Below are 25,865 nucleotides of genomic sequence, written 5' to 3'. Positions count from 1 at the left end.
GGTCTTCCCTTGTCGTTGGTTCACCCTCCAATGGCCGCCGCGGCCCGTGCGCTGCAGCCGGCGCACCACGCTGATCCGATGGCAGGAGCCAGGAGCCAGGTGCTTCTCCTGGCCTCCCATGGGGTGCAGGGCCCAAGCACCTGGGCCATCCTCCACTGCACTCCCTGGCCACAGCAGAGAGCTGGCCTGGAAGAGGGGCAACCGGGACAGAATCCGGCGCCCCGACTGGGACTAGAACCCGGTGTGCCGGCGCCACTAGGCGGAGGATTAGCCTAGTGAGCTGCGTCGCCGGCCTCTCTCTCTCTTTAATTCTAAACAAACAAACAAAAACAAACCTGGATGGCACAGACACCTCTGCTAATATTACCCACAGTACCTAGCTCAGACACTGCCTATGCCCAGCTGTGTGACACCATGCATAAGCAGAGTTGTGAAGATAAGCCCTGATCAAGTCTCATGGCCATTTGCATTTGAGATATCTTCAACCTTCTCCATCTTCAACTCCACCTCCCTGATTTAAGCCATCGCCCGCTGGGCCCCTGATTACCCACAGTCACCTGCTAACTGGCCTCCTATCTTTTTTGCATCCTCCCCCATATCCTCACCACTCCCGGCAGGGCAGTCAGGCTAATTTTCCAGATAACCGATCTGATGACGTTATATCCCTGGCTTAAAACCCTGATGACTTTCCACTACGCAAGGATGAAGACAATGGGGCCAGCACTGTGGCGCAGCAGGTTAAAGCCCTGGCCTGAAGCGCCGGCATCCCATATGGGCGCCAGTTCTAGTCCTGGCTGCTCCTCTTCTGATCCAGCTCTCTGCTATGACCTGGGAAAGCAGTAGAAGATGGTCCAAGTCCTTGGGCCCATGTACCCACGTGGGAGACCCGGAAGAAGCTCCTGGCTCCTGGCTTTGGATTGGCACAGCTCTGGCTGTTGCAGCCATCTGGGGAGTGAACCAGCAGTTGGAAGACCTATCTCTCTGTCTCTACCTCTCTATGTAACTCTGTCTTTCAAATAAAATAAAATAAAATCATAAAAAAAAAAAGATGAAGACAATACCTCTGCACTTGGCCCTCTTGGCCCTTTGATGGCCTAGCTCCTGGGTAAGCATCCAAGCCTCAGATGGAATCAACTCCCGTGTCTTCTCTGCACTCCATCCAGACGCTGTGGGTCTTTGCTTTCTGCAATGCCCGCGTCTTCCCATCACACTCCTTGGTGCGTGGCACTACCTTTCCAGGTGCACCTCCTCTGCCTGTTTAATCTGTATTACTCCTTCAGCTCTCCGTGCTATTAAATTAAATTAAATTTGGCCTGAAGATGCCTCTGCATTTTGAGTCCTCAAATTCTAGACTGCAGCCTACTATGGTATCTAAATTAAATAAAGGCTCAATTTGGGATCATGTTTTTGTAACCAACAGCTGAGCTTCAGCCGAACTTCCCTGTTCAAATAAGGCTCACACAGAGCTACAGCCAATCAAGCCGTTTCTGCACCTCGCTTCGTTTTCTGTGCATGAGTGCTGCCTGCCTGTGCTGTGGCACGGAGCTCTCTGAACCTCCTCTGGTCCTGAGGGCCACCTCATTGGGGAATCATTCTTTGCATGAACTCTTAAATTTCATTTGTCTGAAGTTTGCATTTCTTTCTTTCTTTTTTTTTTCTTTTTTTTTTTTTACAGGCAGAGTGGATAGTGAGAGAGAGAGACAGAGAGAAAGGTCTTCCTTTGCCGTTGGTTCACCCTCCAATGGCCGCCACGGCTGGCGCGCTGCAGCCAGCGCACCGCGCTGATCCGATGGCAGGAGCCAGGTACTTATCCTGGTCTCCCATGGGGTGCAGGGCCCAAGCACTTGGGCCATCCTCCACTGCACTCCCTGGCCACAGCAGAGAGCTGGCCTGGAAGAGGGGCAACCGGGACAGAATCCGGCACCCCGACCAGGACTAGAACCCGGTGTGCCGGCACCGCAAGGCGGAGGATTAGCCTAGTGAGCCGCGGCGCCGGCTCATTTCATTTTTTTTTTGTAAGATTTATTTATTTATTTATTTGAAAGTCAGAGTTACACACAAACACACACAGAGAGAGAGAGAGAGAGAGAGAGAGAGAGAGAGAGGTCTTCCATCTGCTGGTTCACTCCCCAATTGGCTGAAACGGCCGAAGTTGCACTGATCCAAGCCAGGAGCCAGGAGCTTCTTCAGGGTCTCCCACGTGGGTGCAGGGGCCTAAGGTCTTGGGCCATCTTCTACTGTTTCCCCAGGCCATAGCGGAGAGCTGGATTGGAAGTGGAGCAGCTGGGACTTGAACTGGCGCCCATATGGGATGCCAGCACTGCAGGCAGTGGTTTCATGTGCTACGCCACAGCGCCAGCCCTGACCTCTCCCTCTCCTCCCCTTCCTCCTCTCCCTCCCCCTCTTCCGCCTCTGCCTTTCAAATAAAATAAATAAAATCTTTTTAAAAATGGAGAAAGAGGCCGTGGCGGCCATAGGAGGGTGAACCAACGGCAAAAGGAAGAACTTTATCTCTCTCTCTCACTGTCCACTCTGCCTGTCAAAAAAAAGGGGGGGGGGTAAGAAGATAATTTTAGGTACTGGAAGTGCCTGGATAGAATAAAATAGGCTGGCATGGTAGTGAGGAGGATGAAGGGCTACCCAGTTGCTGTGGCAGAGTGAGCCCCTCGGAGGGGGAGTGCAGGCGTGAAGACCTGACTGGAGAGAGGGAGGCACACGCAGAGGTCTGGGGAGGGGATTCCACACAGCATGAAACTCAGGCACCAAGCTGCTGGCCCAGGAGCCGTGTGGATGGGCCTGCGGGCAGAAGGAAGGGAGGGGAGGAGAGAGGGGAATGACAGTATCTCCTGTCAAGCCAGAGACCCGGGAGAAGACACAGCAGGAGCCAAAAGACTGCCCCAGGCATGGTGCTGGGGACAGCCACAAGGAAACAAAAGTGACAGCAAGGCCCCTGGAGAAGGATGTCAGTGTAACTGGGCCAAACCCCGAGTGATACTTGGCAGGAGCTACGGGTACTAACTGTTCTCCGTCACTGGCAGCAGTCACAGGAAGCCTGGTCCGAAGCTGCGGCGCCTCCCTGGACACCGCTGTCGCTCGCCCTCCAGAAGTCCTGTCCTCCTTTGTTTCTGAGACTCGTCACCTGGTCACACAGCTGCTGATGGCACTGGGGCCCTGGGACGAGAGTGCCTGCTGGGACAGGTTCTTGTGCTTCAAACAAGAGGGAGAAGGGAGAGAAGGGAGTCTGGGCTCCCCTTGATCCTCAGGAACAGTCTGCTGGGGCTACTGGGGTTGGCACTTGCCCTGTGTGAACGCCCAAACCCAATGGCCAACGTGAAATCACGTGCAGCCCCACCCACAGTCCATGATCTGCCCTGCACGCTGCCTCTGACACCTCGGTGACAACCCCAAATGGCAATGGGAAGACTCCAAGGACTGTGAGAATCACGGGTTGTTCAGGACAAGGATTTTATACTGAGCACTCAGGGGGTTTGCCTATGCTCCTGGCTCTATCACGTTCTATCAGCCGGTCTCTCCAACATGCTAAGCTTCCATTTCCCACTTTTGAAATGGAGATAATACCTGCGTCATAGGGGCAGTGAGTACACTCTCTACGAAGAACTGCAAGTGGAGCCTGGCACTTAGCAAGTGCACAGGAAGTGTTACTTAGCATCATTTATGAGGAGGAGGGCCAGCTTCTAATTTTAACAGTCTCCTCCCAGGCAGGATCACGGTGATCTGAACAGACAGCACCAAGCCTAAGAGTGTCCCAAGGAGGGTAGTGATCACACACACAAAAAGTTATTAGACAGCTGCAGCCTTACAAGCTGGAAAAGCAGACGAAGTTAATGTCTTCTTGGCATGACCCACCATATTGGAGTCTTCACATGTATTATCTCCTTTAATCTCCATTGCAACTTCAAGTGTATTATCTCATTGAATCTCCATTGCAACTTTCCAGGATTGTTATTATCACCTCCACTTTACACATAAGGAAACTGAAGCTGAGAAACCAAAGTCAAAGAGGAAGCAATGAACCTATGTCTCTCGGACTCGCCTGGTCTTTTTTCCGTAACCTAAACCAGTACAACCCCAGCAGAGTCTATCATTTTATTACAGAAATTACCAACTCCTAGGTCCAGGTGTATCTCCCCAGTGCCACAGTGGTATGATGGCAGTTCTCACGGAGTAACTAACCCAGCCCAGGGAGACAGCCCAGAGAGCATCTACGCACAGCGTTGGAGCAGAGGGCTCTCTGGGTGGCCAAGAGCCCTCTGCCGGAGCACAGTGGGGGAGTGCTGATTCCCTCTGCTGGGTGTGAGAGTCACCAGGGAAGAACAGAAGAAAGCCTAGGGCTTCTTAGAAAACAGGGGAGTTCCAGATAAGGCTCCCTGGGGCCATCTGGGGAATGGTAAGGTAAGGACATTTATGGAAGGGCATTTGTGGGGGCAAAGGAAGCCACAGTGTGGAGGTGGAGATCACGTAGCTTGTTCAGGAAGCCCACCTAGACAGCAGCAGAAAGGTGGGTTCAGAGGGCTGCAGGAGCAGGCCACTGCCTGTCTTTGCACGGCAGGTGCTATGGTTTGGGTGTGGTTTGTCCCCACCGAGGCTCAGTTTAAAATGGATCACTGTGGCAGTATTGAGAGGTGAAGGAATTTTAACAGGTGATTGGGCCACTAAAAAGGATGGGTGTAGTTCTCTCCAAACTGGATTGGTTACCATGAGAGTGCATTGTTGCCAAGCAAGGCAGCCTCTGTGTTTTGTATGTTTTGCACACTCCTGTAGCCCCTTCTGTTTCCCACTAGGTTATGACACAGCGTGAAGCCCTCAGCACAGGCAGTGTGAGGTCCTCGCCAGATGTTCTCTCCTGAGTTTGGACTTCCAGTTTCCAAAATTCTGTGCAAAATAAACTTCTCTCGGGGCCGGCACTGTGGCATAGTGGGTAAAGCCGCCGCCTGCAGTGCTGGCATCCCATATGGGCGCTGGTTCGAGTCCTGGCTGCTCCACTTCTGATCCAACTCTCTGCTGTGGCCTAGGAAAGCAGTGGAAGATGGCCCAGGTCCTTGGGCCCCTGCACCCACGGGGCAGACCCAGAGGAAGCTCCTGGCTTCTGGCTTCAGATCAGCGCACCTCTAGCCATTGCGGCCAATTGGGGATTGCGGATGGAAGACCTCTCTCTCTCTCTCTCTGCCTCTCCTCTCTCTGTGTAACTCTGACTTTCATATAAATAAATAAATCTTTAAAGAAATAAATTTCTTCCTGTTATAAATTACCCAGGCTTGGGTATTCTGTTATGGCTTCAGGAAATCGAGTAAGACAACAGGCAGCAGGTCTTAGACTTTGTCTTCTAAGCAGTGGGGAGACGCTGAAGAGTTTTTTTAGTACACAGCCAGCCTGGTCTCATCTGTATTTTAGAGAATTGTACCTGACAACTGTGTAGTGGAAGCAGCAGGGAGGGAAGGCAGGCTTAAAAGCAAATGACTAACTAACTAACTAAATACAACTTTAAAAACAAAACAGAACACTGCTTGAGATGCCTGCAACCCATATCAAAGTGTCTGTGTTTGTGCTTCTAATTTCAGCTTAGTAGGTGATGGTTCAAGTACTTGGGTTCCTGCCTCCCATGTGACTCTGATTGAGTTCTGAGCTCCTAGCTTCATCAGCCTGGCCCAGCTCTGTCGTGGGCACTTAAGGAGTGAACCAGTGGATAGAAGATCTCTCTCTGAGTCTCTCTTGTCTCTCTGCCTTTCAAACAAAATTAAATTAACTAACAGCCATTATATAAAGAAACATTGTTCAGTGTGTCCTAAGTAATTAATAGGACACAGCATATCCACAGACCGGCACCCAGTGCTGTTGGTGAGTGGGCTCCTGCTGATCTGCATGGTCAGCTTCTGCTTCTCTCCCTGTAGAAACTTTTGCTCCCGTACTGCTCAGCTACGTAAAGCTCTCAGGACGTGCTGCTCTCTTATCCTCTCATGCTTCCTCATTTTGTCTTTCCTTTCCACCTGCCTCCAATTTATCCCCATGTTCCACACCTGCCTCTGGCAGAGCCCACTCCAGAACCCACCCAAATGCTTATCCCTCTGTGAGGTCTTAACTGGACTTTGTCTTACGCTCTGCAGCTGCTACGCTCTGCGCTAAATGTATGTGACTGCCCACTTGACAGTAAGTTCCATTTAGAAGAAAACATTGCCCTAACACACCCATATCCAGTGTCTATCACGGTGCCTAGTACACAGGAGGTGAGACTATTTGCTGAATGAATGAGTGACTTAGTAGATGTATAGATGCAGACTGGAAAGAATGTCCAGTCATCCGAGGCATGGGGTAAATTGCTAGATGCTATAATTCCAATAGAAGAAGCTCTCTGAACTGTTCTGAAGACTATAGACCGGGGCTGGTTCACCTCCAGACCTCCCATCTCCTGAATTAGTGCAGTGATTTTTAAATGCGGGGAGTTTAATAAATCTGGAATGAAGATGTAGCCTTTGTGCTCAAAAACCATGCAGTGGATGAAGCGATATTTCTGTCCCCAGGCTAATCTGCTCTCCTACTTCTTCCCCACAAAGCCCTAGGACTCCAATCATTTGTTTATTCAGCAATGCTGTCATTGGTCAGGTGCTGCGTTCTACTTTTTAGTTGCAGACTTCTGGAGGGTGAGACTGTAGTTAGCTCGGGCTGTATCGCCCAAGCAGAGCGTCTGGGACAACTAGACCATGTCCCTCAAAGCATTTGATGCGCAAGACCTTGGGGCTCCAGGAAGCTTTCCTGCCACTGCCTAGCCGACTATTCCAGCTGGTCAGGCTTTCTCCTCGCCCTGGAGTCCCGTTGTACTTGAATCAGAACCAGACAGTTTGGCATTAATTGCTCTCTAATTGTTTCAAGTGTGCTATTTTTGTCTCCCCAGTGCAGCGCTTTCTCCTTGCAAACGGACCTGGTCTTTTGGTTTCATGTTGCCACTGTGGCCCCAGGGCTCAGTAAAAGCTTGCAATTGATTTTTCTATGAGCTGTAATTATTTCCAAGGCTGCCTGGGACCCGGCTGTCCCCGGGAACTCTGTGGCTACTTCTACCCCCGGAAGCCCCCCGTGCCCCCTCCTCCTCTCTTTGATTGGGTTCCACCTGCTCCCAGCCCAGGACCTCCCATGCTCCTCTCCACAAGCAAACCTCAATTCACCTGCCCTCAACACCACCAAACTTCTCTTGTGTTTGCTGGTCCTCCTCCTGCATAAGGGCTCTCGTGGTAAAAAATGCTATTCTTATCAACGACCTCGTGATCTATTTTTATATCTCTATGCAACTTCTTACACACTTCTGAGACCTGCTGGGGTGAATGAAGCCTTTGCTTTGAGCTTCCGTATTTTTGGTTTTATTGTCTCAAGAGAGGCGTCTTGATGGAAGGGAGGTGAAAGGGGCTTCTTTCTGGAAAAGGACTCAGGTGGGCGGGTGTGGACCCAGACCCCTGTCTCCTTGCTCTTTGTCCTCATTATTTTCGGGGCAAGGGTGGTGGTGGTGATAAGTAATCTTCAGAATGACCCAGCCGTGGATATCAGTTGCCTAGGGTGGGGGTAGCAGACCATCAGGGTCAAGAGGCCAGGCTTAGCTTCAAATTGACCCAGGTTGAAATCACAGCTGCAGGGGCCGGCTCTGTGGCATAACAGATTAAAGCCCTGGCCTGAAGCACCGGCATCCCATGTGGGCACCGGTTCTAGTCCTTGGGCCCCCGCACTCACGTAGGAGACCCGGAGGAAGCTCCTGACTCCTGGCTTCTGATTGGCACAGCTCTGGCCATTGTGGCCAACTGGGGAGTGAACCAAGTGGATGGAAGACCTCTCTCTCTCTGCCTCTCCTTCTCTCTCTGTGGAACTCTGACTTTCAAATAAATAAATAAATCTTTAAAAGAAAAGAAGTACTATGCTTAGCATGGGAAAGGGAGGAGAGTGAATCTGAATTTTAAAAATCAGATCAACCCAAATTTAAATCGCGACTCAGCCGTGCTCTATCGCCATGACCCTGTTGGGAGCTGGCTTCCACAGGTTGGTTTTCCCCATGTGTACCGGTGGTGGTGAGGAGGACGTGAGCTGATGGGTGTCAGGCCCATGCCTTAAAGAGCACACACACATCATCTGTGCCTGATGTTGACCGCCCTTCCAGCCACAGACAAGGAATGCTACAGCACACCAAAGCCGGGAGTAACCGCACTCAGCCTTCATGCCGGCTCTAGCCTGAGGGCCTGCACATGACAACCATCCAAGGTAGAAGTCTCTGTGGCACCCCACTTAGAGGCTTCCAGAGGTTACATGACCATCAGCCGACCCATTCAGTGCAGTGGCAACCTGGTGCTGTGGTCTGGGCAGGGTTTGCCTCCCTGCTCATGCAGATGTTGAATCCTGGAGTCATGGGTTGATGGCTCTGAGTGGATGGCTCTGGGTTGATGGGTGAGGCTAGAGCAACTACGGTATCTCAGGTGAGGCCTTCGGGAAGTGAATGAACAAGGTTAGGCTGCTGGGGTGGAGCCTCTTGGTCGCATGATGCTGGCTTCATAAGGACGGACCACAGGGACGAGGGTGGCACCTGTCTCTCACAGCTTCCTGCCCTGTAACCTTCCCCCAGTTCCACCATCCACCACCCTTGTCAGACAATGGGGCTACCCGGAGTTGGACTGTGAACCCAAATATTTCGGTTTTAGTGATGAATAACTGAGGCCAGGGCCTTTGGGTCTTCCAAGCCCTGAACCTGGGTTGCTGAGAAGAGGCTTGTCTGATAGCCCATGCACCGTCAACCCCAGAAGGTTTAGAGCAGCTAATTAGTTGGGCAGACAATAACAAATGCGCGTTTGGAAGACACCGATGGTGCGTCTAATTAGGACCTTGTCTGGGTGTGTGTGTCTGCTCCGCATTGAGAAGTGAAGAGTCTGCAGCCTCTGGAGAAAACCAACATGTGATGCTCCTGTTTTCCTGCTGTGCCCAGCCAGCCAGAGGAGCTGTGCCAGCTTGTCGACATTCTCCAGGCCCGGCCGGTTTCATGAAGACACAGGAACCTGAAGTGCTCTGATGAGGCTGTGTGCTGATTCATTTGGATTTAAGTCTTTGTTGGTGTGAATGAGCCTGAGGGATGGCCTGACAAGAGGAACGTCAGGTGCTGGGGCATCATCCGTAAGTATTGCCAGCTGTAACCACAGCACCATTTATTGAGCAGTTACTGTGTGCCGTGCATCATGCTAAGTGTTTTCACACATGCTATCTTTGCATCTTCACAGAAGCTGTTTTTATTACCCAGATTTGCAGATGAGGAAGCCAAGCTCTCGTATCAAAGTCCGATAGTCTTAAGGTGTACAGTACACAATAATCATCTTTTTTAAAAAATTTATTTGATAGAGTTAGACAGTGAGAGAGAGACAGAGAGGAAGTTCTTCCTTCCGTTGGTTCACCCCTCAAATGGCTGCTATGGCTGGCACTCTGTGCCAATCTGAAGCCAGGAGCCAGGCGCTTCCTCCTGGTCTCCCATGCAGGTGCAGGGCCCAAGCACTTGGGCCATCCTCCACTGCACTCCCTGGCCACAGCAGAGAGCTGGACTGGAAGAGGAGCAACTGGGACTAGAACCCGGTGCCCATATGGGATGCTGGCGCCGCAGGCAGAGGATTAACCTAGTGAGCCACGGCGCCAGCCAATAGTTATCTTTTGAATCCTGGGGTCTCCATCTTCAGACCATTTGCTCCTTTCACCTGCAATACACTATTTGTCACCAAGCCAGATCCTTATGTTCATTGGCAAGAAGGAGGAAATATTTTACAGAATGGGTATTTTTGTTGGGTGGGGTTAGGACTGCACCTGCAGAAAAAGCCAGGTCAGTTCCCAATGCACCAAGATAGCTTTGCGAGAACTCAAGTCACACTGTGTCCCCCTCTCCCACCCTCCAACCAACTGAGCACACAGGGAAAGTCCACAAGACTGGTTACTAATTAGGTGGCTTTGGGTAGGGTCCTCAAAGAAGTCGGCTGAGTATTGGGAAGGGGTAGTGATGAAGAAGGTTGAACCTGGGCTAATGAGTGCCCAGTTCCTTAGCACTTCCCATGCATCAGGGAAGTTCTCGGTGCTTCGTGATGGTGCTTCAAGAGGTCTGTGGGGAAATTAAAAGGTATGCATGGGGGCCGGCGTTGTGGCACAGTGGGTTAAAGCCCTGGCCTGAAGCGTCGGCATCCCATATGGGCACCAGTTCTAGTCCTGGCTGCTCCTCTTCTGATCCAGCTCTCTGCTATGGCCTGGGAAAGCAGTAGAAGATGGCCCAAGTCCTTGGGCCCCTGCACCTGCGTGGGAGACCTGGAAGAAGCTCCTGGCTCCTGGCTTCAGATCAGCGCAGCTCCGGCTGTTGTGGCCAATTGGGGAGTAAACCATCAGGTGGAAGACCTCTCTCTCTCTCTCTCTGCCTCTCCTCTATCTGTGTAACTCTGACTTTCAAATAAATAAATAAATATTTTTTAAAGAGCTATGCATGTTTGTGCAAAAAAATTTTTTAAGATTTTATTTTAGAGGCAGACCTACAGAGAGAGAGAGAGGGAGAGACAGAGAGAGAGAGGTCTTTCAGCCACTGGTTCACTCCCCAAATGGCTACAACAGCAGGAGCTGGTCTGATCCAAAGCCAGGAGCCAGAAGCTTCTTCTGGGTCTCCCACGGAGGTGCAGGTGCCCAAGGACTGGGTCATCTTCTACTGCTTTCCCAGGCCATAGCAGAGAGCTGGATTGGAAGTGGAGCAGCTAGGACTTGAACTGCCACCCATATGGGATATTGGCACTGCAGGTGGCAGCCTTACCCGCTATGCCACAGCGCCAGCCAAGCATGATTCTTTCTCTTCCATTCCCCTCTTCCCCCTTCCCTGTCCTTGTCCCCCTAAAATACACTCTCGTCCCCTATGTCCTCTCAGGATCTGCAGCTTCTCTTCCTACACCAGTCACGTCCGTCTGGTTAACCTGATGGAATATTCCTGGCCAGTTTGCTGGCCGAATGCTCCCTCCTCCCCCCAGGTAATTTAATTATTTTAATAGGAGCTTTCTGGAAAGAATGTGATACTCTCAAATCACACCGCAGATCACCTGCTTGCTCCACCTCCACGGGGAGTTGCCCGGAGCAGCTGGACTGATGGGAGCTTGAGTGAGTGAGCGAGTGAGGCTGGGAGGTCAAGGAGATTCACAGAGAACAGGGGAAGCAGGTGAGGGATGCAGCGAGGGGCCGGGGAGGCAATGTGCCCCGAGGCAGCCTCAGATACGGTCCCTTGTGCCGCAGCCGGGGACCGGCCTTCCCTGGGTAGAACTGAGGGACCTGGGAAAACAAGGCGCCCTCTGCTTCCCCTTGATCTGCTGCAGAGCCTTGCTGGCCACACAGGCAGCCCCGTGATTCTGTGTTGCAGGAGGCTGCAGAGCCATTGTTTTTGGTTTACCACCAGGTTGCTGGCAGTGGGGGGCAGCTGAGAGTTGGCCGTAGAGTCCATCGCAAGAGGAGACTGGGTGAGAGGAAGGCTTGGGAGGTTCTGTGTTTCAGTGCATGAGAGAGCCCAGCACCTGAGCTGCGGGCTCACTTTGCATTCATATTCTCGCTCTCACTCTCCCCCCCCCACACACACACACTAGCACACACACACACTAGCACACACACACATACACACTCACTCACACACTGACCACTTGACTACAGAAACCCAGCACAGGTGGGCCATGGTTTATTATCGCTGAACACCACAGGGACGGACAAGGCCCATTAAAAAAAATGGTGTTAGGCGGCCGGCACCGTGGCTCATTAGGCTAATCCTCCATCTAGCGGCGCCAGCACACCAGGTTCTAGTCCTGGTCGGGGCGCCAGATTCTGTCCCGGTTGCCCCTCTTCCAGGCCAGCTCTCTGCTGTGGCCAGGGAGTGCAGTGGAGGATGGCCCAAGTGCTTGGGCCCAGCACCCCATGGGAGACCGGGAGAAGCACCTGGCTCCTGCCATCGGATCAGCGCGGTGCGCCGGCCGCAGCGCACCAGCCGTGGCGGCCATTGGAGGGTGAACCAACGGCAAAGGAAGACCTTTCTCTCTGTCTCTCTCTCTCACTGTCCACTCTGCCTGTCAAAAAAAAAATGGTGTTATGCTTTACAAATTTAGCAAGACCCTGGTGTCTCCACTGTTTGTCCGCTGCCATGGTCATTGCTCAAAGCCTTCCTGCCTCCTATCTCTCCCACAGCTGAGGTCTGCACACAGGGGGCCCCTTGGAGAGACGGCTGCTCCGTGACGCCATTTGGGTCAGGAAGCATTAATCTGGGGAAATGCTCCAAGACAGTTGGCTGGATGTCTGAATCCTCCCCCTCGCTGGAGTACCATAGCCTTTCCGATTTAATTACAGTCGGGTCAAACCATCCCTCTGCGGCCGCACAGCCAGCATCCTAGCACTATCACTGCAGAGTCTCAGCCTGGGTCCTGCTAGTGCTGAGGGCTCCTCCCACCTGTCCCCCTCCCACAGGACACCCCTGGGGCTCATCATCCCTTCCCTGCCTAATCTCTGATAGCTGCCACCTCCAGGCTCTGCGTGGAGCCCGCCTTTCCGAAGGGATGGGGCAACAGAAAGCAGCCAGGCTGCTGTACAGTTCAGTCCGTGCCTGAAGGCGGAATATCGGCCATCCCAGCCAACACCCCCTCTACCACCCAACTCTGCCTCTAAGGGTTTGCTGCTTTCCTTTCTCTTGCTGAGTCATCACCCTTGCAGCTACCTCTGGACCCTTCCCCTTCAATCTCTCTCCCTTTCCTTCCCTGGGAGATCACCCATCCCTCTAAAATTCCTGTACATTTTTAGGCAGAGAAATTTAACTACCTCTCCCCAGCCCCAGCCCCTCCCAGCCCCTCTCTGAGACCCAAGGACATTTTTCACCTTCCAAGACCAACCCGGCAAGGTGTTCCGCTAGACCTGTGTTTGTCCAGTGCTTAAATTTAATTAAACAAAGTTTAAGTCTCAGTTCTACTGGACAGAGCCCACCACAGAACCTCCCACTGGGCAGCTCTGCAGCTGAGGGGAGATGAGCTCTCCTGGGAGACCGTGACACTGGCTCTCGGGCCCACACTTTCTCTGTCTACTGCTTAAGGCTCATGTAGTCCCTCTGTTGTGCAAGGAAATCTTCCTGTGTTGTTCCACTCCATCCTCATGAGTTGTTCAAAATGAGCAGTGTTGAGGCCGGCACTGTGGCGTAGTGGGTAAAGCGACTGTCTGTCGCACCAGCATACCCTATGGACATCTGTCCGAGTCCCAGCTGTTCCACTTCCCATCCAGCTCTCTGCTATGGCCTGGGAAAGCAGTGGAAGATGGACCAAGTGCTTGGGCCCCTGCACCTACTTGGGAGACCTGGAAGAAGCTCCTGGCTTCAGATCAGTCCAGCTATTTTGGGGGTAAACCAGCAAATGGAAGATCTCTCTTCTCTCTCCTCTCCTTCTCTCTCTCTCTCTCTAACTCTGCTTTTCAAATAAATAAATCTTAAAAATGGGGGGGGGGGCAGTTTTTTACCCTAGCTTGCAGGAGGAAGCTGTGGATCACAGCCAGTGCAGCAGGTCCACCACCTTCCCACCTAGCCAAAGGCTGGCACAGTGATGGTAACACCAGCAAGCTCAGTGGGCACTAGGCTCAGGGAGGGAAAGATGCACGGAAGGATTTGTTTTATTTACCTAATTTTACTGAAAGGGAAGGAGGGAGGGAGGGACAGAGAGAAAGAGAGAGAGCGACCCCAACTACACTGTCAACAGCTGGGCTGAGCCAGACAGATGCTGGGAGCTGGGAGCTGAATCCAGGACTCCCACTTGGTGGCGGGGACCTGGGCACTTGGGTCATCACGGCTGCCTCTCAGGGCGTGCCTCAGCAGGGAGCTGGACTGGGAACGGAGCTGGGACTGGAACCCAGCACTCCGAGATGGGAGGCAGACATCATCGCGGCACCAAACGCCGGCCGCAGGAAGGATTTTCTTGCCCCTAAGTGTTCACTCCCCAAATGGGGCCACTGAAAAAGCAGCTCACAGAATATTTTCCCGCGCAGGGAATTCATACTTCTCTGTGACACAGGCCATTGCTTCGGGAGGCTGGCAGGACAGAAGCGTCATGTGTGGAGGGAGGAAGGGTCTCCTTTCAGGGCAGCCAGCAGTGAAACCGGATTTAGTGGTGAAAAAGCCCCCGATTCCAACCCGGCGCCGGCTGCTCCCACGCTCCCTTTGCGTCGCACTCAGCTGAGCAGCCGGGCCGCCACCGCCGCCACCTCCTGCGTGGGACAGCCTGGGTTTCTGTAGCTTGAGCTTGGCGTTGACCCAGTTCCTTCAGCTCCCAGGGGAGGCCTGGGTTCGATGATGGCGCCATCTGCTGGCCTGTTCTCACGCTGCATGCAGCCCGCCACCGGATGCCTTCTTCCCTGGACCCACGGCAGCATCGCTGGGAGACTTTGTTAAAGATGCAGATTCCCAGGTTCCACTCTGGACGTACTGAACCAAAAACTCTTGGAGTGGGTCCTGGCAGTCCGTGTTCTAACAAGCCCCATACGTGATCCTGGTGCACCCCAAACCTTGGATCCTATTCTACCCCTCATTAAGTCAACCATTATCCAAGAGCCTTTCAAGATACTAAAGATACAAAGGAGAGTAAAACATGCACGCTCCCTGCTCCACCACACACACGTGCAGATAAAATGTGGGGCTGCTTACTTTCACCTCACCTCTGTGCAGTGAGGAAGAGAAACTGGCCCAGCCCACACACCTGGTGGACAGCGAGGGTGAGTCCCAAGCTCAGGTCTTTGCAGTCAATGCCTGGGCTTATCCTTCAAACCATACTCTCCCAGCTTTTCTCGGTTGGCTTGTGGTTTGTTTGAGGAGAGGAGAAGGGCAGAGGGGAGAAACCTCCCCAAATGAAGACAATCTCCTCCCTCCCATACACAACTGAAGCTTGTCAGGCTGCCTAAGACTTGCTAGCAGCTTTCTTGAGGGCTAATGAGCTGCCTGTCTGATCATGACCCTGCGGTGACCCTCTGCCTAGCGCTCCCTCTCCGTCTCTCTCATTGAAGAATCGGGGCAAAGTCCTCCAGATATGCCTGTGATGGGGAGGTGGGCAGGGAAGAGGCAGATCATGGTTGCGTGCCGCCCGAATGGTCCAGCTTTGGGGACTCTTGGGAACATAGGAGTTGAACTTGAACTGCCTGTTTAGAGACCGAGAAGGAAAGACAATGGAACTAAACCATTGCAGGAAAACATGGAAGGGAAAGAAGGACAAGAACAGAAGTCAAACTTGGTCTCCTCTTTGACAGTTTTAGCAGCCTCTGAAGAGGCTCCTAGGCTGCTCTGTAGCAGGTTTGGAGCATCTGCCAGGCCTTGAGGGGTCAGATGCCTATTACAAAGAGAGAAGAGACATAGAACTTGAAAAAAAAAAAGATGTGTCTTTGTTTAAAATTCCCTTGGCTGGGGGAGCATTTGGCCTAGCAGTTAAGATGTTGGCGAAGACGCCCACATGCCAAATCAGAGCGTCTGGGGGCAGTGTCTGGCTCTGGCTCCTGGCTACAACTTCCTGCTAATGTGGGCCCTAGGAATGGCTCAAGTAGTTTCGTCCCTGCCACCCACAAGGGAGCCCTGGCTTGCAATCTCCAAGCTTTAGTCCCAGCCCAGTCCCAGCTGATGTGAGCATCTGGGGAGTGAACCAGCAGATGGGAGCTGTATCTCCTCTCTGTCTCTCAAATAAATTAAAAAATAAAATAAAATAGAATTTCCCTTTACCACAAGTATAAATTGGCAAGCCAATAAATGGGACTGTTTTTTTGCAAAAAGAACGGTAACACCATTGAGCACTTAACTGAACGATGGGCAGCATTATGGGTAATCTCATTGGGGTGACCAAGAAAGTTACTATTACTTTGGAAAGTCCCAATACTGGTCTTTATCTTTGCAGACCAGGAATTGGGTTTTACCAGCTCCTCTCAGCTTGTCTGGTTCATGCCTATTGGATTCAGAAGGAAACAGGGTAATGTGAATGACAATATGTCCATTTACAGTCAAACTTACTACTGCGAAGTGGTGGCTGATCAACTTGGTAGTCATTTCCTTAGGGAAATCTGTAGGGGACACCACCTTCAGTCACTTGGTGGGATGGAATCAGGGCATTTGCATGCAGGTGAAGGGGTGATATTGCTGGTCCTGTCTCATTTTCAGCACAGGGACTGTTTCTTGACACCTGTGATGAATCTGAGTGCTGGCCTGGACAGATCACCTGCAGGGCACCCTCTGCCTGGGCCAGGGCTGGAGACACAAGTTACAGATGCCCACCTACCTCCTGCCTCCTTGCATGCTTCCAGCCAGGTTGCAATTGCAGATTGTCTGGTTCCAGCTTTGGTCTCGAGGTTCCTTGGTCCCCTTGATGAGAGTAGACTTGCCACACTCCCTGAGATTGTATTTAAAGCTATCTCTCAGGGCAGTTTTATGAGAACATTGCTCGGTATCAGCTCTTCTGTGCTGACTTTAACTTGCTCCATCAAGAAGGTGGACTGTCCCTCACCACACACACACAGACACACCCCAGTGCTAAAGCTGCTGTCAGTGCTGAGAGGCACACAGCTGTCCCAGGCATCTGTTTGCAAGCCCTCTTCTCCACCTGTCATGTTCTCCTCTTTCCTTACCCTATTTTTTAATATTTATTTTATTTATTTGAAAGAGTTACAGAGAGAGAGGTCTTCCATCCACTGGTCCACTCCCCAAATGACCACAACGGCTGGAGCTGTGACAATCCGAAGCCAGGAGCTTCTTCCAGGTCTCCCACTCAGGTGTGGGGGCCCAAGCACTTGGGCCATCTTCTACTGCTTTCCTAGGCCATAGCAGAGAGCTGGATCAGAAGTGGAGCAGCTGGGACTCGAACCTGCACACATAAGGGATGCCAGCACTTCAGTCCAGGGCTTTAACCCGCTGCACCACAGCGCTGGCCTCTTTCCTTACTCTTAACTAATGCAGAGACAGAGTGAACCATAGCAAAACCCCCCCAGGATGAAACTTTGAACGCTTTGTTTACTTCTCTGTCTCTCCCAAGAGCTGTGTCTTTCTCACTCATCTTTGTGCCCCTAGAGGCCAGAAGACTTCCTGATGATCATCATGAATCAATAAATAAAAATGTCTGTTACGTAAATGGAAAAACTTCTGGTCTGCTGGTCAATACATCGAGAGCATAAAATGGTTTCAACGACATCACTAATTTAATTTCAGATCCTTGACCTGTGTGGTTGCTTTTTGGTGCATTACCAAATATAATATGCACATCAATAAAAACATCATAAATAGGTACAATTATTATTTGTCAATTAACAATAAAACAGACAACCCAAATATAAAGTGGGGGAATCATCTCTCTCTTCCTGCCTCAAAATGACATTATAAGGAGGATGAACTTGTTCACCACCAGAAATTGTAAATTGATCAAGCAAGGGATATGTTACTGTTTCTCATCTTTTCTCCAACTTGAGAAATATAATGATGCCCACAAGCTTCTAGACGTTCAATGTGTTCTTCAGTTCCATCAGGTCAAACTTCTATTGTTTCAAAATACAAGAAATTGCATCTTGTCCCACCAAACTCTTGGGAATGCGGAGATAATGTCTAAAGTATTTAATGACTCCTAAAGCTGGTGCCGGTGAAGTTGCACCATTATTTGGGTTAGCGGCTGATTGCAGCATGCATGGTCTTTACGCCAGAGAAGACATTAAAATAGAGGAATTAAGACAGAAAAACAAATTGAGATGAAATGGTCATTGCTCCTCCAGAATTTACTGCTTCATGGCTCTTGCTCAAAGAAGTCCTAGAATTCAATGAGATTGTGGGTTCTCCACTGGAAGCCAACTCAAAGCTTAAGATGCCAGACCATAAAGGACATGGATAGGGAGTCTGGGGACTTAGGATCCTACCTTTCTTCCCCTGTGGATAAGTCCTCTTCCCGGTCAGCACTGTGCTATGCAGACACTGATCTTGGCGCTCGCTCTGTGCACTGCCCTCCAGCCAACCACACATACATACTTTCTTGTTTCACACTAAGAGTCTGGGTTCCTAGGAGCTAACAGCATAATCAGCTCTCCACATTCTCCAAAGACAGACATAATAGGCAAAAATCCATTTTAAAGCCTGGGGCACAAGTGAATAGCAGTAATAAAACAAGGACAGTTTATAATCACTAATCCTCTGCTCAAAATACTTCCTGATCTCTCTCTCCATAATCTACCTTTCCGCCTCTCTCCCCTGCCTTCATTTCTCCTGCTTTGTCTTCCTTGACCAAAATACGTCATTGAAATGGGTTTCTGTGTTAATGATTTTTTTTTTCAATAAAATTGTGTGATCTCATTTCTTTTAAAAGCAGGAGAATTGAGACTTTTGCATTGCCTTAAGGAAAAAGCAATCTGTTTTCTATAGTGATTTTGTATGGGGAGGGGACATAAAAGGAGAGGAGTGACTGTGTGGATAGAAAAGCGGTCGCCTCTTCTTGATGCTACTCTAAACTTTCCTCTTTGCTTTGCAAACTTTTTCCTAATTTGGTGCCACCCGGTCTAAGCAGCTGTCTTTGCAGCTGTCCCCTGCATGGACCCGGGTCTCCACCCGAGTAGTCTCCCTGAGGTCCTGGCCTTCCTGTCTCAGTGGCCTGAAGAGCAGACCTGGGTTCTGAAACCAGCTTGACCACTCACTGGCTGTGACGATCACTCAGCCTCCTGAACTTCAGTTTGGTCCTCCATACCTTTGTGCCTGAGCTGCCTGAGTCAGCCAGAGACACAACGACCAGTCCAAGCTCTGTGTGTGTGTGTGTGTGTGTGTGTGTGTGTGAGAAGGTGCCTGGGGGCTGTAGAGATTTGCCCGAATGGGCAACGCTCTGTTTCCTGACCTCCAGAGTGAGTTTGCCCCGGCTTCCTGGTCAATCAGGTCTCATTCATCCTTCAAGTATTGCTGTCAAAGCCTACGTTTTTCTTTTCTTTTTATTAAGAAAGAAAGTAATCATATACAAGAGTAGAGAGAACAGCACAGTGAATACCTGGGTAGCTGTCATCTAGCTTTAGTGACTATCAATCAATGGTCAGTCTATTTCATTTATTGCCAATCTAACCTGATTATTTGGAATAAAGTCTCGGAAAAAAAAATCAGAATTCTTCTAAAAAAATAAACACAATACTAAAGTTTGGCTTTAAAAATAAATAATAGCTCCTTAATATCAAATAGGTGACCACAGATCACTATTGACATATCACACACCTGTGTATCTATTTACATATGTACATATGAATGCTATATACACACATGTGAATACCTATTTATATTTAAGTCAGTTTGTTTAAATCAGGAGAGAACAAGTTTCACCCATTGTTTTTGACTTATATGTCTTTCAAATCTCTCTTATCTGAGTTTTCTATACTACTGTTCTTGCAACATTTTTTTGTTGGAGAAGCTGAGTATGAATTCTATGTAATCTTTAGCTTGGGCTGATTGCCTGTGCTGTTGGTTAATGTCTCTCCTTTCCCCACGTTTCCTGTAGATAAGGAAGCCTGAGGCTATATCAGCTGACTTTTTGGTAAGACTATTTCGTGGTTCTGTGCTCTCCTTGCATCACAGCTGGAGGTGTGGATGCGTGAAGTCTCCGTTTGTGTGATGTAAACTTTCACCAGGGGATTCAGGAGGTACCCATTGAATCTATCGTACCGCGAAGCGTCCTAGCTGCTCCTTCCTTACTTGATGGTCCGAGCAGCCACAGGTGATCAGGGTAGTTTTGTGGTGTGTCAGCACGCATGGCTAGGCCTGGCTGTGTTTCCCAGAAACCCCCCCTCCTGTATGTTTCTGGGTAGGATGGGCCACATGGGAGATTCTGGGAGATTCTGGCCAGTTTGTAGCCACACACACGTGGTTCACCTGCTACTGGCCTGCGACTCCTGCGCCTTCCCCTGCCTGCACCTGCAGCCTCTCCCCAACTTGGGCTAGCACATGTGCTCAGCCCCTTGACACAGGACACCCACGCCACCGACATCAGAGAACTGCCTGGGCCTCTTCATGGACGCCACTTGTCCTTGCTGTCCCACAACCTCCATCTGTCTTTCTTTTATTTTTTAAAACTATTTATTTATTTGAAAGTTAGAATTACACAGAGGTAAGCAAGAGAGAGAGAGAGAGAGAGAGATCTTCCATCCGCTGGTTCACTCCCCAATTGGCCCCAATGGCCAGAGCTGCGCCGATCTGAAGCCAGGAGCCAGGAGCTTCTTCCAGGTCTCCCATTCAGGGGCAGAGGCCCAGGGACTTGGGCCATCTTCCACTGCTTTCCCAGGCCACAGCAGAGAACTGGATGGAAAGTGAAGCAGCCGGGTCTCGAACCAGCGCTCATATGGGATGCCGGCACTGTGGGTGGCTGCTTAACCTGCTACGCCACAACACCAGCCCCTGTCTTTCTTTCCTAACTGCCTGCCCTGTGGACTTCAAGCTCTAGTCCCAAAAGGGGTCTGGTTTCCATTAGGGATTGCAATATGGTGATAGTCTAGCCACTGCATTCCTTTTGCATTAATTAGCTGAACTTCCGGTGTTGCAATCTAAACAGGCAAAGCAGAATGCGTGTTTGTCTCTTTCCCTTCCGTTTCCTTCTTTGCCAGTTTTCACAATAATGACTGGGTACCTAAGCATCTCCCGAGAGTGTTCATTTAGTTATAAGTACTTATTTTTTAAAAAAGTTCATTATGAACTCATGGGCTTTAATATATTTGATGTAGCATTGCAGTTGTTTTTGCTATTCTCATTATTGCTATCATCGTGTTCAAACCGTCTCCTCTTGGGCCAATGGGAAACCATTCCGCTGCTCTCGGGGCCCTGTCTGACACGGTGCTTGTGCCCTATGCGGCCTCTTTGCTTTCCAGTACATTAGAATGTTCCAGCTCCCTTTGATGTTTCCCATCTCAGCCTTAAAATCAGCATTTATCCAAGGAAGCATGGCTCCTTCTAGTTGGGAATTCTATTTATAGCATACAGTCTGGGTATAGGATGCTTAGGATTTGGGGGTTAGTTGTGGTTTGCAAGCTTTTTCAATGAATACAGCAAAGAAAAATGCTCATTTTAAAAATTTTTTATGAATTTTTAAAATCAAATTTAAGGTTATAGGATTTTCTACTTGACTCATCCAATTTCATATTTATATCTCTCCTCTTCTGAAAAAGACTTGGTTTCTAAATACATTAGCACAACTATTTGTGTGTGTGTGTGTATGCACATTTACACATGAGTACTTCAAAAAATTTGTGGGAAAATGGAATTAAAAGGAAAATTTATTTTGGTACAAAATTTTTGAAATGCATGGATTGATTTTTTATTAGATACATACTCATTTTTTTTGAAGACCTATACAATTATACTTAGTTTCAGAATAATATTAATACTGTATGTACATATTAATAAATACCATAATGCTAATATAGTATAAACATAAAAGATACAATATATGTATATCCAGAAACATATATGTACTTAATAGTTTCATATTAACATTATTAAGATGAAAATCACTGAAAATAAGATTTCAATGCAATTCACTTTAGCCTTGGGACATATTCCTCCATGATTGTATAGTCGAATTACTGTTTTCTATTTGTATTTGAAAGGCAGAGAGAAAGAAGGACAGACAGAAATCTTCCATCTGCTGCTTCACTCCTCAAATGCCCCCAACAGCCGCCAAACGCCCATAACATTCAGTTCAACCTGAGTCCCACATGGCAGAGACTCAGGTGCTGGGACTGCCACCCAGGATGTGCGTCAGCAGGAAGCTGGATTGGAAGCAGCGGAGGGATTCTGACCCCGGTAGTAGGCATGGAACAGGGGCATCCCACATAGCATCTTTACTGCTCTGCCAAACTCACCCCTGCTCTGTTTGAAAGTAATTGAACCTCATACCTGTCGGTTTGGATACTATCGAGAAACCAAAAGATAACAAATGTTGACGAGGGGAAAACGGAACCCTTGCAAACTGTTGGTGGGAGTTTAAAATGGTACTGTCACTGTGGAGAGTATTTTAGCTGTTCCTCAAAAAACTAAAAATAGAACCACCACATGATCCAGCAATCCCACTTCTGGGTATTTATCCAAAAGAGTTGAAATCAGGATCTTGAAGAGATATTAATACTCTCACGTTCTTTGCAGCACCATTCATAACATGATGTGGAAGCAACTGAAATATCCATCAACAGATGAATGGGCACGAAAATGTGATATATAGCTAGCTCCATACAGTGGAATATTATTTAGCCTTTAAAAAGAAAATCCTGGGGCCGGCACTGTGGTATAGTGGGTTGGGCATCCGCCTGCTATACTAGCATCCCCTATGAGCACCAGTTCAAGTCCTGGCTTCTCCGCTTCTGATCCAACTCTCTGCTGATGGCCTGAGAAAGCAGTAGAAGATGGCCCAAGTCCTTAGGTCCCTGGACCCACATGGGAGACCCAGAAGTAGCTCCTGGCTCCTGGCTTTGAATTGGCCCAGCTCCGGCCATTGTGGTCATTTGGTAATCGAACCAGCAAATGGAAGACCTCTCTCTGTCTCTTCCTCTTTCTGTCTGTAACTCTGCCTCTCAAGTAAATAAATAAATATTTTTTTAAAAAAGGAAATGCTGCAAAATATGACAACATGGAAAAACTTGAGAAGATAAGGCCAAGTGAGGTGTCAGTCACAAACAGACCAATGCCGCCTGATTTCATGAATATGAGGTGTGTTTGTTTGATAGTCAAGTTCATAGAATCAAGTAACAGAATGGTAGTTCCAAGGGCTGGGAGGAGGGGCACATGGGAAGTGAGTAATCAGCAGGTGCAGTGTAAGTCATAAACGACAAATGCACTCTAGAGAGTTGTGGTACAGCGTAGTGCCTGTAGTTCACAATTATGCATCATGCGCTAAAAATGCATGGGGAGTACAGGGTCTATGTTCTGCGTTCTTACCAAAAAGTGAGATAAAAAATAAAGGGGTTGGGGGCCGGAGCCGTGGCTCACTTGGTTAATCCTCCGCCTGCGGTTCTAGTCCTGGTGGCTCCTCTTCCAGTCCAGCTCTCTGCTGTGGCACGGGAAGGCAGTGAAGGATGGCCCAAGTCCTTGGGTGCTGGCACCCAACCAGAGACCAGGAGGAAGCACCTGGCTCCTGGCTTTGGATTGGCGCAGCGCGCCAGCCATGGCGGCCATTTGGGGGATGAACCAATGGAAGGGAGACCTTTCTCTCTGTCTCTCTCTCTCTCTGTCTAACTCTATGTGTCAAATAAATTTTTAAAAATTAAAAAATAAATAAATAAAGGGGTTGAAGAACTGCTTTCTCTGCACCTAAACTATCAATTTGATTTATGTACAGGTTTCTTTCTTTCATTTTCCACTTAGTGGTTAAGGATTTCATCTTCTTTTTCAATTTTATTTAATGTTTTTATAATTACATTAAGCATTAACATGATCCAAAAGGTGAATTTAATACAAAATTAGATTCTGTAGAGGTTAAGAGATATATCCCCAAATTTGTTTTTTTTTAAGACTTTATTTATTCATTTGAGAGGCAGAGTTACAGACAGAGAGAGGGAGAGACAGAAAGAGAGGTCTTCCATCCACTGGTTCACTCCCCAAATGGCCGCAACAGCTGGAGCTGGGCAGATCTGAAGCCAGGAGCCTCCTCTGGGTCTCCCATGTGGGTACAGGGGCCCAAGCACTTGGGCCATCTTCTACTGCTTTCCCAGGCTACAGGCAGAGAGCTGGATCGGGAAGGGGAGCAGCTGGGACACAAATTGGAGACCACATGCAGGTGTAAGTTTAGCCTACTATGTCACAGCGCTGGCGCCTATCCCCAAATTCCTTAATGCACTTTTAAAAGGTAGAGCCTAGTTCCCCTTTCCATGAGTCTGGGTTGGACTTGATCTCTCGCTGATAACAAGTAAGAAGCGGCCATACATGAGTTCCAAGTGTAGGCCATGGAAGGTGCCGTGATTCCTCTGCTCTTTTTTTTTTTTTTTTTTTTGACAGGCAGAGTGGACAGTGAGAGAGAGAGACAGAGAGAAAGGTCTTCCTTTTGCCGTTGGTTCACCCTCTAATGGCCGCCGTGGCCAGCACGCTGCGGCCGGCGCACCGCGCTGATCCGATGGCAGGAGCCACATGCTTCTCCTGGTCTCCCATGGGGTGCAGGGCCCAAGTACTTGGGCCATCCTCCACTGCACTCCCGGGCCACAGCAGAGAGCTGGCCTGGAAGAGGGGCAACCAGGACAGAATCCGGCGCCCCGACTGGGACTGGAACCTGGTGTGCCGGCGCTGCAAGGCGGAGGATTAGCCTAGTGAGTCGCGGCGCTGGCCCTCCTCTGCTCTTTCTATAGAACTTGCTCTAGAAGCTTCCAGCTGCCACACCATGAGGATGCTCACACGACCTTGTGGAGAGGGAGCGCCATGCAGGGAGCAACTGAGGCTTCCTGCCAAAAACCATGATGGACCTTCCCGCAAGAGGACTCTCCAGCCTCACTCGCACCTGAGGTGCGACCTGACAGTCTGGTGAACTGTCCCAAGCCAGGACCACCTGCCTAAGCCCCAGGAGGGTCCCTGAGACTCAGAGTTTATGTGGGATAATATTATTGCTTTTTTTAAGCCACATTTTTTGAATAATCTGTGACATAACAATGGATGATACCTAAAAAAGTACAGACAAATCTAGTTCCATTCCTGCCTCCCCCACTCCCCTAAGGTCAACCAATTGTTTACTTAGTAGTTTGTCTTTACATTGCTTTTTATTTTAACTATGAGCAAACATGGGAATATTTCTATTATTCCCCCTTCCTTATTAAAATTTGCACATTTTGCATGCTCTTCCAAACCATGTAGTTTTCTTTTTTTGAAAAAAGTTTTATTTATTTTATTTCAGAGTTAGAGTTACAGACAGTGAGAGGGAGAGACAGAGAGAAAGGTCTTCCATCTGATGGTTCACTCCTTAGTTGGCCGCAACGGCCGGAGCTGCGCCAATCCGAAGCCAGGAGCCAGGAGCTTCTTCCAGGTCTCCCACATGGGTGCAGGGGCCCAAGCACTTGGGCCATCTTCTACTGCTTTCCCAGGCCATAGCAGAGAGCTGGATCAGAAGTGGAGCAGCTGAGACTAGAACTGGCGCCGCAGGCAGAGGATTAACCTACTACACCACAGCGCCGGCCCCAGCCCTGTAGTTTTAATTAGCAATATTTACTGGAAATCCTGACAGAATATAGAGGTAGCTACCTTCTATTGACTGATTCCTTCCTATTTTGTTCTGCTGATGAACCACAGACTACCCAACCGATCCCCTATCGCCGCTGTGCTATTTCCAGTCTTTAGCATTGCAAATAGTGTTGCGATAACATCTTTTCATGATTTTGCCAAATGTGTCTTTGGAATGGCTTCCTAAGCCCGCTTATTTTTGAAATGTTTTCCTGCTACTTCAGCTATCTTCGCTTGCTTCCTCTCCCCTCCTGCAGAGTTTATGCCATAACGTTTAGCACTTACTCCACTTCATTTTCTACTACTGTGAATTTCCCACGTTGTGGCTAATTTTATCGTAGAATGTGACCAGATTAAGGAACACCTAGAAACCTGGGAAGCGTTATTTTGGGTGTCAGACGTATTAGTGCACGAGTCAGAGAGGGTTGGGAGGAAGACCCAGCCTCAACGTGGGCGAGCCCGGTCACTGGCTTGGCTTCTGGAGAGCGTTGGTACAGAAGGGGACCTGGTCTCACTCAGAGCTGGGACACGGTGGATTCCTGCCTCAGCTGTCAGTTGCTGGCTTTTGGGTTCCAAAACTTAACCTAATGGTCTCCCTGCTGGCACGCAAGCTTCTGACCTTGAACCCAGAGTTACACCTTTGACTTGCCTG

Source organism: Oryctolagus cuniculus, chromosome 1 (assembly GCF_964237555.1).
Source record: "Oryctolagus cuniculus chromosome 1, mOryCun1.1, whole genome shotgun sequence".
NCBI classification, from domain to species: domain Eukaryota; kingdom Metazoa; phylum Chordata; class Mammalia; order Lagomorpha; family Leporidae; genus Oryctolagus; species Oryctolagus cuniculus.
Note: the sequence above shows the minus strand (reverse complement) of the source record.